The 15,713-nt window shown below is 49.2% G+C and overlaps 1 protein-coding gene across 1 annotated transcript in view; it reads left to right on the top strand.

Annotated features, from left to right (window-relative positions):
• The window catches only part of TMEM238 (transmembrane protein 238), a 51,388-nt gene extending 37,360 nt beyond the window's left edge, over window positions 1-14,028 (top strand). The window contains exon 2 of the mRNA XM_088444480.1: window positions 12,399-14,028. The gene's annotated coding sequence lies outside the window, so the exon portion shown is untranslated. The remainder of the gene's footprint in view (window positions 1-12,398) is intronic.
• Window positions 14,029-15,713: the final 1,685 nt, after the last annotated feature.

Raw genomic sequence — 15,713 nt, 5'->3', positions numbered from 1 at the left:
GTTAAAGGGTGCTGTAACCCCTGAAAGTACACTCCAGTCCAAACCAAAAAAAAATTATTTTCTGTGTTTGTGAATTGTGTGCGCAGTAGCCGCACGTGCATCAACAAAGTAGTGTCAAGCGTTCGCCTGTGTCATAAGTAAAGGGCCGGCTGGCTTGACCGTTAAGGGTGCTGTAACCCCCGAAAGTACACTCCAGTCCAAACCAAAAAAAAAATTATTTTCTGTGTTTGTGAATTGTGTGCGCAGTAGCCGCACGTGCATCAACAAAGTAGTGCCAAGCGTGCGCCTGTGTCATAAGTAAAGGGCCGGCTGGCTTGACCGTTAAGGGTGCTGTAACCCCCGAAAGTACACTCCAGTCCAAACCTAAAAAAAAATTATTTTCTGTGTTTGTGAATTGTGTGCGCAGTAGCCGCACGTGCATCAACAAAGTAGTGCCAAGAGTGCGCCTGTGTCATAAGTAAAGGGCCGGCTGGCTTGACCGTTAAAGGGTGCTGTAACCCCCGAAAGTACACTCCAGTCCAAACCAAAAAAAAATTATTTTCTGTGTTTGTGAATTGTGTGCGCAGTAGCCGCACGTGCATCAACAAAGTAGTGCCAAGCGTGCGCCTGTGTCATAAGTAAAGGGCCGGCTGGCTTGACCGTTAAAGGGTGCTGTAACCCCCAAAGTACACTCCAGTCCAAACCAAAAAAAAATTATTTTCTGTGTTTGTGAATTGTGTGCGCAGTAGCCGCACGTGCATCAACAAAGTAGTGCCAAGAGTGCGCCTGTGTCATAAGTAAAGGGCCGGCTGGCTTGACCGTTAAAGGGTGCTGTAACCCACAAAGTACACTCCAGTCCGAACCAAAAAAAAATTTATTTTCTGTGTTTAGCCGCACGTATATATCAAATCGATATAACATAAATGGAGGACCAAACTTTCTCCGATAAAAATAAAATAGAGAAAGATCAAGAACCACTTCCTCCTAGTGCTGAAGCTGCTGCCACTAGTCATGACATAGACGATAACATGCCATCAACGTCGTCTGCCAAGGCCGATGCCCAATGTCATAGTAGAGGGCACATACAATCCCAAATGGCAAAGTTCAGGAAAATGACCTTGAAAAAGACATTTAAATCAGCTGAAGAGAAACGTAAACTTGCCAATATGCCATTTACGACACGGAGTGGCAAGGAACGGCTAAGGTCGATCCCTAGTATGTTCATGACTAGTGGTTCAGCTTCACATGACGATGGAAGCACTCCTCCCACTAAAAAAATCAAAAGAGTTAAGCTGGCAAAAGCACAGCGAAGAACTGTGCTTTCTAAGAAGATATCACAAATCCCCAAAGAGAGTCCAAGTGTGGTGGTGGTTGCGATGCCTGACCTTCCCAGCACTGGACGGGAAGAGGTGGCTCTTTCCACCATTTGCACGCCCCCTGCAAGTGCTGAAAGGAGCACCCACAGTCCACTTGCTGATATGCAAATTGAAGATGTCACTGTTGAAGTACAACAGGATGAGGATACTGGTGTAGCTGGCGCTGAGGAGGAAGTTGGCGAGGAGGATTCTGATGGTGATGTGGTTTGTTTAAATCAGGCTCCGGGGGAGACAGTTGTTGTCCGTGGGATGAAAAAGCCCATCACGGTCATGCCTGGGCAGAAGACCAAACATTCCACCTCTTTGGTCTGGCAATATTTCTATCCAAATCCGGACAACAACTGTCTTGCCATATGTACCATATGTAAAGGTGAAATAAGTAGGGGTAGGGACGTCAACCACCTAGGAACATCCTCCCTTATACGGCACCTGCAGCGCGTTCATAAAAAGTTACTGTCAAGTTCAGAAACTTTGGCTCAGACCGTAAGCAGTCCAGGGACACCTAAATCCCGTTGTCCTGTTGTATCCAAGCGCCTGCAAACCACACCGTCAACTCCCTCCTCGTCAATTTCCTCCTTAGTCAGGATCGGAAGTAGTCCTGCAGGCCATATCACTGGCATGACTGACTCTCCTATCCGGGATTCCTCCGGAGGATCCTGCATTGCTACGCCTACTGCTGCCGCTGCTGCTGTTGCTGCTGCTGCTGGGAGTCGTTCATCATCCCAGAGAGGAAGTAGGAACACCACTACTTTTACTAAACAATTGACCCTCCAACAGTCCTTAGCGAGGAGGATGAAGTACGACAGCAGTCATCCTGAAGCAAAACGTATAACTGAGGCCTTGACTGCTATGTTGGTGTTAGACGTGCGTCCGGTATCCGCCATTAGTGCAGTGGGATTTAGACAATTGATGGAGGTAGTGTGTCCCCGGTTCCAAATCCCGTCTAGATTCCACTTCACTAGGCAGGCGATACCGAGACTGTACAGAAACGTCAGAAAAAGTGTCCTCAGTGTCCTGAAAAATGCCGTTGTACACAATGTCCACTTAACCACGGACATGTGGACAAGTGGAACAGGGCAGACTAAGGACTATATGACTGTGACAGCCCACTGGGTAGATGTATCACCTTACGCAGCAACAGCAGCAGCGTCACCAGTAGCAGCATCTCAGAAACGCCAGCTCGTTACAAGGCAGGCTACGCTGTGTATCACCGGTTTCAGTAAGAGGCACACCGCCGACAACCTCTTAGAGAAACTGAGGGAAATCATCGCCCAGTGGCTTACCCCACTTAGACTCTCCTGGGGATTTGTGATATCTGACAACGCCACCAATATTGTGCGGGCATTACATCTGGGCAAATTCCAGCACGTCCCATGTTTTGCTCACACAATAAACTTGGTGGTGCAGAATTTTCTGAAAAGCGACAGGGGCGTGCAGGAGACGCTTTGGGTGGCCCGAAAAATTTCTGGCCACTTTCGCCATTCAGCGACTGCGTGCCGAAGACTGGAGCGCCAGCAAACACTCTTGAACCTGCCCCGCCATCACCTGAAGCAAGAGGTTGTGACGCGGTGGAACTCAACCCTCTATATGCTTCAGAGGATGGAGGAGCAGCAAAAGGCCATACAAGCCTATACATCCACCTATGACATAGGCAAAGGAGGGGGTATGCACCTGACTCAAGCGCAGTGGAGAATGATTTCCGTGTTGTGCAAGGTTCTTCAGCCCTTCGAACTTGCCACACGTGAAGTCAGTTCAGACACTGCCAGCTTGAGTCAGGTCATTCCCCTCATCAGGCTTTTGCAGAAGCAGCTGGAGAAAGTGAAGGAGGAGCTAAGACGGAGCGATTCCGCTCGGCATGTGGGACTTGTGGATGAAGCCCTTCATTCGCTTTGCCAGGATTCCAGGGTGGTCAATCTGTTGAAATCAGACCACTACATTTTGGCCACCGTGCTCGATCCTAGGTTTAAAGCCTATGTGGTGTCTCTCTTTCCGGCCGACACAAGCCTGCAGAGGTGCAAAGACCTGCTGGTGAACACACTGTCAGCTGAAGCGGAACGTGACACATCAACGGCTCCTTCTTCATTTTCTCCCGCAACTGGGGCTGCCAGGAAAAAACTTAGGTATCCTAAGCAACCCGCTGGCGGTGATGCAGGGCAGGCAGGACCAAGTTTGGACATCTGGTCCGGACTGAAGGACCTGGCAACAATTTCTGACATGTCTACTGTCACTGCATATGATACTGTCACCATTGACAGAATGGTGGAGGATTACATCGGTGACAGCATCCAAGTAGGCATGTCAGACAGTCCATACCTGTACTGGCAGGAAAAAGAGGCAATTTGGAGGCCCCTGTACAAACTGGCTCTATTTTACCTGAGTTGCCCCCCCTCCAGTGTGTACTCCGAAAGAGTGTTTAGTGCAGCCGGGAACCTTGTCAGCGAAAGGCGTAGGAGGTTGCTTCCACAGAATGTGGAGAAGATGATGTTCATCAAAATGAATTATCAGCTCTTCCAGGGAGACCAGCCTCCAGAAGGTACAGAGGGACCTGTGGTGGTGGATTCAAGTGGGGACGAGTTAATACTTTGTGAGGATGAGGATGTACACACTGAAGAGGGTGAGGAATCGGTGGATGAGGAGGATGAGGATGACATCTTGCCTCCGTAGAGCCAGTTTGTGCAGGGACACATTAATTGCCAGCTTGTTTTGTGGGGGCCCAAACGAACCAATCATTTCAGCCACAGTTGTGTGGCAGACCCTGGCGCTGAAATGATTGATTTGTTAAAGTGTGCATGTCCTGTTTATACAACATAAGGGTGGGTGGGAGGGCCCAAGGACAATTCCATCTTGCACCTCTTTTTTTCTTTGCATTATGTACAGTTTGGGGCCTAGTTTTTCTAACTGCCATCCTGCCTGCCACTGCAGTGTCACTCCTAGATGGGTCACGTGTTTGTGCCGCCCACTCGTGTCGCTTAGCATAGTCATCCAGCTACCTCGGTGCAACCTTTTGGACATAAAAACACTATTGTGAGGTGTGAGGTGTTCAGAATAGACTGGAAATGAGTGGAAATTAAGGTTATTGAGGTTAATAATAGCATAGGAGCAGAAAAATCAACACATTCTGTGATTTTAGCTGTTTTTATGCTTTTTTTCAAAAAAATACAGATCCAAAACACAAAACCCAGAACCCAAAACACGGAAGGGTGGTTTTGGCAAAACCAATCCAGATCCAAAACACGAAGAAAGATCCAGATCCAAAACCAAAACACAAAACACGAAAAGTGGCCGGTGCACACCCCTATACAAAAGTAGTGAAAATGTTAATTTTAAAGTTGCCATGATCCTGATCCATGATCATGCGTACAGCAGCTACTGTGTGAAAATATGCTAATGCTGTAGCCGCCTGGAAATGTATTGAGACGCCCACCGGTGGCTTTACACATCCAAGCAAGTGTGTAGACACACATAGAGGTGGTCGCAGACAGGGGCAGATTGGGAATTTAAAGTGGCCCTGAAAAATTCTCCTAAAGTGACCGTGTACCCAAAAAGGTGTGTGGTCTTGTGCTTGTAAGCCATTTTCCCTCAGTTCCGCTATGGGAGCTTGTGGGCATGTCCTCAGTACCTCTCCCCAGTGAATAAATGGAGCGAGCATGTGAATGAGGGGTCTATTTACTAAGCTGTGTTAGGAGACAGAGTGAAAAGTGATAAGGTGCCAGCCAATCCGCTCCTAACTGCCATCTCACAGGCTGTGTTTGAAAAGTGACAGTTGGGAGCTGATTGGCTGGCACCTTATCACTTTTCACTCTGTCTCCTAACACTGCTTAGTAAATAGACCCCTGAGTATTTTATTACCTATATGATTTATCTGGGGAACTTCTGGACAGGCAGCGTCTTGAGTCGGTAGTCACTACTCATGCAGGAGATCACATGGCCTGGAAGCCGACTGTTTGTGTAGGAATAAAACCAATGTCATCAACATGTAGTGGCTATAAAGTCAATGTTCAATAAAGGAAGAAAGGGGTACCATGAGATGCTGGAGGACTAGAAGGCGAGTATGAGGGGAGTGCTATTCCTGGTACAGGTCGCTACAGCACATTTTGCCAGTACAGAATGGTAAAAAACGGAACTGCATGGCCAAAATGGCACATTTGGAGGGTACTTTTTTTTGCAATATTTCCAAAATAAAAATTCTGGACACATTTGGATCCCGCCGGTGCAGTAAACCTGTGCCGCACTCTATTACAGGACGTATAATACACCTTAGTTTACACCAGCCAAAACATCTGGCAGACCACACACAGACTGGAGCAGGGTGTAGAACATAAATGCTGTAATGATATACTACAGGTGGAGGAAATGTTTGGCAAACCAGCTGCATTGGTACTACCAGGGGCGGATTGGGAATTTAATGTGGCCCTGGAAAACAATCTTGAAAGTGGCCCCATATGCACGCGGAAGGCGCGCACCTGAAAAAATGGGTGTGGCCTTGGAGCTATGGGTGTTGCCGCGTGTGAAATGCTATGTCCGCAAGCTACTCCCCTAGTTTTCATCTTGCTGGAGGCATGCCCACTGCTCTGGGAGCTGATGGATATGCCCCCAGCTCCTCTTTCCAGTGAATAAGCACAGCATGTGAATAAGTGTTTTCATACCTATATGATTTCTCTGCAACAAGGAACTGCTGAAGAAATTGATCCTCCCTGGACAGGCTGTGTCTTGGCAGTTGTCGGTTTTCACTATTCATGCAGGAGATCACATGGTCCGGAAGCCGCCTGTAAGCGTAGGAATAAAGCCAATTTCATCAACATGCAACAGAGGTTCCCGCCAGCAACATCTCCCTGTATCTTCCCCCTGTCACTCTCCAATACCATCCACCTGGGTCTCTCCAATACTTCCCACTGTCCAGCTCTAGCTCCTCTTTGCCTCTATTGCCATCTCCTTTTTGCCCCATCTTCTCTGTGCCCACAGCACAACCCTCTTCCCTCACAGCACTCCTCACAGTCCCCTTCAGCACAGCCCCCTCATCACAGCCCCCTTATCACAGCCCTTCACACCACAGTTGTCCTCAACACAGTCGCCCACTTGACAGCCCCCTTCATAGCACTGCTCCTCACAACGCAGCCCTTCATAACACAGCCCTCCTCATCAAAGCCCCCCTCATCACAGTCGCCCTCATAGTGGCGTAAGTTCATCCCAGACGCCCGGAGGCAAGTTATAATTTGGTGCCCCTCCTCACAGCCGCTGAAACTGTAACATAGCATTTCATAACCAGATACACCTGCAGTTGCACCCAGAATATAGGTATGCCATGGACAGGGCCGCAACTAGGGGGGGGCTAGAGGTGCACGTGCACCGGGTGCCGGAATGCAGGGGGTGAAAAACAGATGACTCACGGTGGCTTGGGGGCTGCAGAGTTAGAAAACGGCCATCCAAAAATGGCTGCCGCCAAGGAGGAGACAGACACTAGAGGTCCTACTGGACTTCTAGTGTCTGTAAGGCCAGCGTAAGAGCCGGGAGAAGATGCTGAAAGCTACATCTTCTCCCTTTAAACCCCATGGCAACGAGCATAAACCCCACGGCAACGAGCATGTAAACCCTGGCAACGAGCATGTAACCCCTGGCAATGAGCATAAACCCCATAGCAATGAGCATGAATCCCCCTGACAACAAGCATGAAACCCCCTGGCAACGAGCATGGAACCCCCTGGCAACGAGCAGGTAATTTTAAAGTAATTAGAAGCCTTACTGTGGGGCATAAAATGGTGTCGGGCAAATATGTAAGTGGCACTTTGGTAATAGGCATTACAGTGTGTGGCATAATGTGTAATGGGCATTATGGTGTGTGGAATAATGTAAGTCACTATAGCAGGGACGTTTGACTAGTGCACTGCCTTATGGAGGAGCAAGGACAAAATCCAGGTACAGGAAGGGAGGGGGTGCAAAATTGCTACCTTGCACCGGGTGACAGATATCCTAGTTTCGGCCCTGTCATGGAGGAGTGAGACAGAGAGTTGTGTGTGAGGGTGGCGCCTCACCCACAGAAACTGCTGAGGAGGAGCAACATCAATGAATAGGGACAGGATATAGATATACAGAGGCAGCAGGTGAAGGTCTGATACAGAGCTCTCCACTAGTGTATAGTGGCTTCTCAGGTGCTGGGAAGAGGTGCCATGTATTGGGCAGCCGTGACGGTACACTCCGGGGACATAGTTAAAGCCCTAACTGCGGTGAATATATGGTAAGCAATGGAGGAGGTGCCCCTTCAGTGCTGGAGCCCGGCGGCAGGTGCCTCCATTGTCTCCCAAAGTTCTGCCCCTGCTCATAGTACAGACCTCCACAGCTCAGCCCCCTCATCACAGCCCTTCACATCAGTCCTCCTCAGCACAGCATCTCACGGCAAAATCGTCTGCATAGCACAGACCCTCTTACAGCACAGTCCCCCTCATATAACAGCCCCTCAGAGCACAACCCCTCACAGCATAGTCCTCAGCAGGCCCTTAGCACAAAATAACACAGCTCCATAGACGGCTTCAGTATGATTTACCGCATGGCTGGCGTTCAAATCCCGACAGCGGCATCCCGGCAGCAGTGAAAATCCAGATTGTCGAAAGGTATGTATTGACTAACCTATTCTACCCCCTAATCCTAACCCTCCCTTAGGGGTGCCTAACCCTAACCACCCCCAAAGTACCTAACCCTAATCCCACCTCTAAGTGCCTAAACCTAATCCCCCCCTTCCCCGCCGCCTAACCCTAACCTCCGCCCGGGGGTGCCTAAACCTAACCTCCCGGGGGGGTGCCTAACCCTAAGTCTCCCCCAGAAACCCTAAACCCGCGGCTGTCCGTGACCGGCTTACCTTCGATTGGCAAGCCGGGTGACGGGCTCCCAGCGTAGGGAAAATGACAGGCATCGGGATTTCGACACCTGTCATTTAACCCTTGCTGGGATTAGACAGTCGGGAAGCCGACGGTCAGGATTCCATCCATCGGCTTCCCGACTGCTTCCCCCACAGACAGATCATCTCTCCCTAGTTCGGCAGAACCCCCCTCCCACAACAGACAGATCATATCTATTCTCTAAGTACAGAATACCCCACCCCCTTCAGGTCATCATGATACCTATTTGCAGACCAAGGCCCCCATTTATTAATGATCGCAATTACAATGCAATCTGGGCATGACATTACCGTCCATGATAACATTGCAAAATGTGATCATAGCACCGGCATGTACCATCCGGAACATTCAGGGACAGGGGCTCCGAAAGGAACCCATCACTGCCATGTGCTCGGAGAGCTACAGGGGCTGCTGCGCATGCGCAGTCCCGCTGACTGCATATGCACTGCTGCCATTGCCGGGGGAGTGTTCCGGAGGAACCCTCCGCCGGCTAATTATGCACGGTGCAGCCCATAGGCTACAGCGGCTGAAGCCATCTTCTGGTGGCGTCAGCTGCGGGGGCCAATATCCGAATGTTGGTAAATTTGGCAACATGGGGGAAGCGGCTGCCAGAAGGAATGGGGGAAACTAAATATTTGCAGCTACCCCCGAAAACAAGTGTTTTCAGGGATATAGTTGCAAATATAGAATGATAAATGGGCCTCGAGCGACTGATAAAATGTAGACACATGATTCACACATTGCAATAATGACAGCTCTCTCCCCCCACACACATACAGCACTCCAGCCACACAGATCCCCCCCCGCACACACATACAGCACTCCAGCCACACAGATCCCCCCCACACACACACATACAGCACTCCAGCCACACAGTTCCCCCCCCCACACATACAGCACTTCAGCCACACAGATACCCCCCACACACATACAGCACTCCAGCCACACAGATACCCCCCCCACACACACATACAGCACTCCAGCCACACAGTTCCCCCCCCACAAACATACAGCACTCCAGCCACACAGATACCCCCCCCACACACACATACAGCACTCCAGCCACACAGTTCCCCCCCCACAAACATACAGCACTCCAGCCACACAGATACCCCCCCCACACACACATACAGCACTCCAGCCACACAGATCCCCCCCACACACATACAACACTCCAGCCACACAGATCCCCCCCTCACACAGATCTCGACCCCCCCCACACAGACACTCTCTCCCCGCTCACTCAGACCCCCCAGACAGCTCTTTACTCCCCTCCCTCAGGACCCCCTCACACACACACAGCGCTTAACTATACATAGATCTCCCCCCTTACACAGATCTCGACCCCCCCCTCACACAGACACTCTCTCCCTGCTCACTCAGACCCCCCCAGACAGCTCTTTACTCCCCTCCTTCAGCTCCCCCCCTCACACACAGCGCTTAACCATACATAGAATCCCCCCACTAACACAGATCAACTACCCTCTGTACACAGATGTCCCCTCCAGACCTCACCATAGATGTCACCCAGCCGCGGGGTGAGGGGGTGGGGGGGGGGGCGGCAATCATCTGCTGAGCTGGCTGCAACACATTGAAGAGATCAGTGCTTCCATAATGGGGGCGTGATATGGGCGTGGCTGCAGCATCGAGTACGGCTCTGCCCATACCAAGCCCCCTGTCTGAACGCACTGATCTCTTCAATGTGTCTCAGCAGGTAATCCCCACCGAGCCCCCATCCCCCACAACTGACACCGGACAGGCTGCCTATACTGTATGTGCAGGGCTGGCAAATTTGTGGTCAGCAATAAGCACTGAGCACATCCCTTTGGCAGTTGCCACTGCTGTCAGTCGCCCGCGGACCCGCACCACTTCCTCACCCCTCGTCCCTCGATGACGCAGACGGCAAGCTGGGTGGGTGGAGCTTTAATAGGCTGGCCTCTCTTCTCGCAAGAGAGGCTCAGCCGCAGTCAGGCACACTGGCAGCCGGGCTGCCTGTGTAAAAAACAGATTGTACAGGGGCCGGGTATAGCGGACCCACAACCAATCGGCCCACTGGGATTCTTCCTGCAAAAAGTAATGGCCAATCCGCCCCTGGGTACTACACATGCCATGCAACAGTTTTGCTGCTAGAACAACCTAAATCTGTGGAAAGATTAGGATGTGCAATTTCACAACAGCTGAGTGCCACACATGGGTTAGGTATGGGTGCCGGTGCTCGGGATCCCGGCCATCAGAATCCCGGCGCAGGGATCCCGACAGGGTTAGGATACCAACTTGTCGGTCAGTATCCTAACCCTCCCCCTCTCTCTACCCCTAATCTTTCCTTCCCGATGCCTAAACCTAACCTCCCCCTCCCTGCAGCCTAAACTTAACCCTCCACCTAACCCCAGTACTTACCATCAGGATGCCAGTGCCAGGTTTCTGACAGTTGTTGGGATTCTGGCATCCCGACTGTCGGGGACTGACCGCATCCCTACACATCGCTTTCCCCTGATTTAGAATTCTCAGCTTAGGCAACATGTGTCTCTCCATCTGCAATGGAACTACAAGTCCAGCCATGCCCTCGAAAGAGCTTTTGAAAGTGTGCTGGGACTTGTAGTTCCACAACAGGGAAGTTAGACATGTGACTTACCTCATTCACCTTCTCATCCTGCTCAGACTCCTCATCCTCTGTAAGCAGAATCCTCCTCTTCTTCCACCATGTGCTGGTCCTGGGGCAGTGCACACCTCTCAATGCTGGATGACATGTTGCTGCCGCTGCTGCTGACTCCTGTCCCTGCCTCCTCCCGGCCAGCCTGCATTAGGGATGGCCATCGACCATCAATGTTTTCAAAACATTGATGGTGGCTGGCCAACGTTAACTAGTTCTGCCATCGATGGCAAACCAATGGTTCTCTGCCATCGATGGATGACTGGGAGCCAATGTTTTTTTTTCTTTCTCTTTACAGGACGGAGCTTAGCCCCGTCCCCGGTGGCCGCTAAACTCCGCCCCCATTTGGATTGGTCCATGGCCCGGCATTCCCCAGCAATGGTGGCAATTGAGGGGGTGCAAAAGATCGATGGTTTGAGTACCATCAATGGTTACCACTGATGGGCCCATTGATGGTAACCATCGATGGCCATCCCTAGTGTGCATATAGAGAGAGTGAAACTGAATGTAAACTGTAAGCTCCCCAGACTGTACCATCAGTAACCAGATGAAGGGGGAAGGGCGGGGGGCATTCTCACACTGGGCTGCTTTGTCTCTGTGTCTAAGCACACTGATTTATAACTCAAAACTAGTGATAAATATCACTTTTTATGATAAATGGTGCTCCAGCCAATCAGCTCCCAACTGTCATTTTTCTAACAGTTGACAGTTGGGAGCTGATTGGCTGAGCACCATTTATCAGAAAAAGTGATATTTATCACTAGTTTTGAGTTATAAACTCGTTGATAAATGAGGCCCTGAGTCTGGCTGATGTCTCATCAGTGATCACTATAAGGAGAGCGCTCTCACACAAGGGTACACAGTGGGTCGGTTATGGCTTGGACTCCTCATTAAGGCAGACCCCCTTCCCCTGTAGTGGAGAGGGTCAGTCCTCTGAGCCAGTGTACTCAGAGATGCTTCTGCTTCTTCCGGCTTCAGTGACAGCTGCGGCTGCCCTCCACCCCATGATACCAGTACATTGCGCAAAGTCAGACCCAATTCCAGGGCCTATAGCAACCCTATCTGCTCCACTGGAAATCTTCCAGGTAAATATTATGGCCAATCCGCCCCTGGTCGTAGATCCTTTGATAATTGACCGTCTGAGAAACCCTAAGGTCATGCAGAATGGCCACGAGAACTTAGACGCTGGTGCCATATATTCTGTGTACGGGATCGCAGTAGTATGCTGAAACGCGCCTGCATTTTTGCCGCCACTCCCCATAACCGCCCCCAATCTGTCCATGAATGTCAATCACTTTGCAAAGAGATCCTTACTGCAAGCGGCATTGCTAAGGCATCTTGGCGCGTGCACAGTGCGCCCATGCCGCATTGCAGTCAGATGGTAATCGCTCAACTGCATAAATATCAGCACTGCGTCCACATCTGAATCAGACCAAGTAAAATGAATAACAGTAATATCTTATTATTTGTCAATAACTGTAACTATTCCATTGTTTTTTTTAGATTCCAAAGTTCTTCCAATCAATTTTATCTGTAAGGCAATTAAATGTCACTAATTACTGGGAAACATTCAGCTCTGAAAGATCTGCAGTGGAAACATAAAAGAATGGATGTATTCCTCAGAATGGCAGCCTACACTCCTCCTTCTAACAAATTATATTTGTGTTTATACTTTATACTCAGCTTGGCTACCATCATCTTTTAAGACTGAACAAGCTTTTGACAGTTTACATAACAAATGGACAAAATAAAATGGATTAGAATTAGATCATGCTCATTTTGCTAAGGAGATCTATTATTCAAGATTACAGTTTCTGAGATAATCAAGTCTAAAATCATTTGGAATGGATGCAGTTTAGTTCTCTGGCTACAGCTTATCTTTGAACTGGATTGTTTTGGGAGAATTAGCTTGTTTACTTTTGGAGAAAAAGGAGAATGGATCACACAGGACGAGAATCAATGAAACAATGGAGCGATATTGGATATTGCCAGGAATAGCTAATACTCTTCGAAAACCATATAAACTGTTGTGGCAAATACAGAGAACTGAATATCAAGTTATTTCCAGACTTGATCAGGTGGAGATATATCATTCAGAAATACAACTTGTTTGTGACGTTTTAACTGATTATTTTATACATTCCCTTATGGAAGAATTGTAGACTGAGTAAAGATGTGCAGCTTGGTTCTCCAGAAATCTGAATCCACCCGAATTTCATGAATCCGGACTGATCCAAGTTACAATTCTGATCTCCAGAACAGATCCGAGTCGTGGTTCTGATCTTTCCGTGGTTAATGTGTGTGTGAGGGTGGTGGTTTTATTGAGTGCTGACAGGGTAAATGTATGTGTAGGTTCAATGAGTGCTGGCAGTGTGAGGTGTGTGTGTGGGGGGGGTCAATGAGTGCTGGCAGTGTGAGGTGTGTGTGTGGGGGTGGTGGTTTTATTGAGTGCTGACAGGGTAAATGTATGTGTAGGTTCAATGAGTGCTGGCAGTGTGAGGTGTGTGGGTGGGGGGGTCAATGAGTGCTGGCAGTGTGAGGTGTGTGTGGTGGGTCAATGAGTGCTGGCAGTGTGAGGTGTGTGTGTGGCGGGTCAATGAGTGCTGGCAATGTGAGGTGTGTGTGTGTGTTTATCGGTGGTGGTTTTATTGAGTGCTGACAGGGTAAATGTATGTGTAGGTTCAATGAGTGCTGGCAGTGTGAGGTGTGTGTGTGTGTGGGGGTTCAATGAGTGCTGGCAGTGTGAGGTGTGTGTGTGTGTGGGGGGTCAATGAGTGCTGGCAGTGTGAGGTGTGTGTGTGTGGGGGGTCAATGAGTGCTGGCAGTGTGAGGTGTGTGTGTGTGGGGGGTCAATGAGTGCTGGCAGTGTGAGGTGTGTGTGTGTGGGGGGTCAATGAGTGCTGGCAGTGTGAGGTGTGTGTGTGAGGGTGGTGGTTTTATTGAGTGCTGACAGGGTAAATGTATGTGTAGGTTAAATGAGTGCTGTCAGTGTGAGGTGTGTGTGTAGTGGGGGGGTCAATGAGTGCTGGCAGTGTGAGGTGTGTGTGTGGGGGGGTTAATGGGTGCTGACATGTAATGGGGCACAGATGTGTGGCATAAATATACAGTATATTGGGGCATCGATGTGTTTTATTGAAAGCCAATAAAGATTTCAATTCTGTATTAATAACGCGATTATGTTGCATAAAGTAATAATTAGAGCAATGCATGCTGTGTGTTCTGAGCCCTCCCAATGGTCACAGCAGGGTGCAGTTGAAGAAATGTGCCCCACTTGACATGGCAGGGAAGATGGTGAGTGGGGCACAGCCTGGCATTGCAGGGAGATGAGGGGAGCATAATGGTGCACCTCCTGGCCTTCCTAGGAAGGGGGTACAGCTGGTACAGATGGATGTATATTATGGCAGTGTGTGGTATCAGGACAGCCCAGCGACACTCTCCTCCTGCTCAGCCCCAGACTCCATGATCACATCTCCACTGGAAAGGTTGCAGCGGCCCCTGCGCCAGCAAGCTGAGGTTACTGCCATCCTGCTCCTCCCAAGGGAAACCAGCCTTCGCTCGCCTCCCCCTCCCCCGGCACACACCCTGCTACACCCGTCAGATGCTGCCACCTTTATCAGGGGCGTGCTCTGTGAATTCCAAGTGCTGTCCTCTCATGCTGTCCAGATTCCCTACGGGGCAGTGAGGAATCCAGGGGTTTTAATTACCTTTCCGAGGCAGCGGGAGACTCTACATTGAATCAGGAGTCTCACGCAGGATTCAGAAGGTTTGGAAAGTATGCTTTTGCTATAAAAGAAACCTATCGGTCACCTGTGCTCAAGCAGGGCAATCCTTAAAACATGGATTTTCTGGGGCGCAGTATTTACATCCTGCTTTTACATCACAACTGCTAACACATGACAACGCTAATCAATGCGAACTACCCGCTAAATAGAAAATGAAGAATAAATGAAAAACAGCATTAAGAAACATAATTTTGAATGAACACAGCCAGGTTATTTCACAAATGATCAGCCGACACACAAACGTAGCCAACCACTTTGAAAAAAATGCAAACTTTTTGTGCAATACAACAATATGTAAAATACACTGCCTGCAACCTATTCTCAGCAACAACTGCCAAAACCATAAATGTAAAAATATTTATAAACACCCTATCGGCAATTGACACTAGTATATTAATTTATGCATATATAAACACTTCCAAACATGAATTAATAATAATAATAATAATAATAATAATAATAATGACACGGAGACAGATGTGGCGTTTAAACTGGTCGTCCTTTTTATTAATTATCAATCAATTAATAACTTAAACTATGGTGGTGACCGAAAGAAACAGCAGCCATCAGAGGTCAGTGATTACCAAATCAGATGACTAGAAAAACTTGCAGGGCCAATTGCCCACTCAGCAAGTCCATAGGTAAAATGAGACTCTCCCATACCTTCCAATGCACGATTTGCCAACTAAGGCTGCTGACTCCAGCAGGGACAATCAGCCAAAAGGTATATCAATGGGGAGTGATCTATTAATCCGCTCACTGACCTCCTGGCTGCAGCTCTTTCCCACCTTTGCGAGACACCGACCAGGAGCCAAGGCCGCCACCATAAACTCAAACTAAACAACCTGTAACCCTAAAAAACACGCTCCTAAAATTGACAAACCCCAACTCCTTAAGATGGACCCCAACCTGTAAATAGGAACACTACCACTGCACCAGCAAGATCAACCCCATGTATAAAGAGAGTGGAAACTCACACCAACCTACTGAGCCATCTGAACAGTAACCAAGTAAAGTGAGACCCCAAACTAGCAGG

The sequence above is a fragment of the Taudactylus pleione genome, unplaced genomic scaffold (genome assembly GCF_031769625.1).
Source record: "Taudactylus pleione unplaced genomic scaffold, aTauple2 ptg000366l, whole genome shotgun sequence".
NCBI classification, from domain to species: domain Eukaryota; kingdom Metazoa; phylum Chordata; class Amphibia; order Anura; family Myobatrachidae; genus Taudactylus; species Taudactylus pleione.
This window is presented reverse-complemented; position numbering and strand designations above follow the sequence as displayed.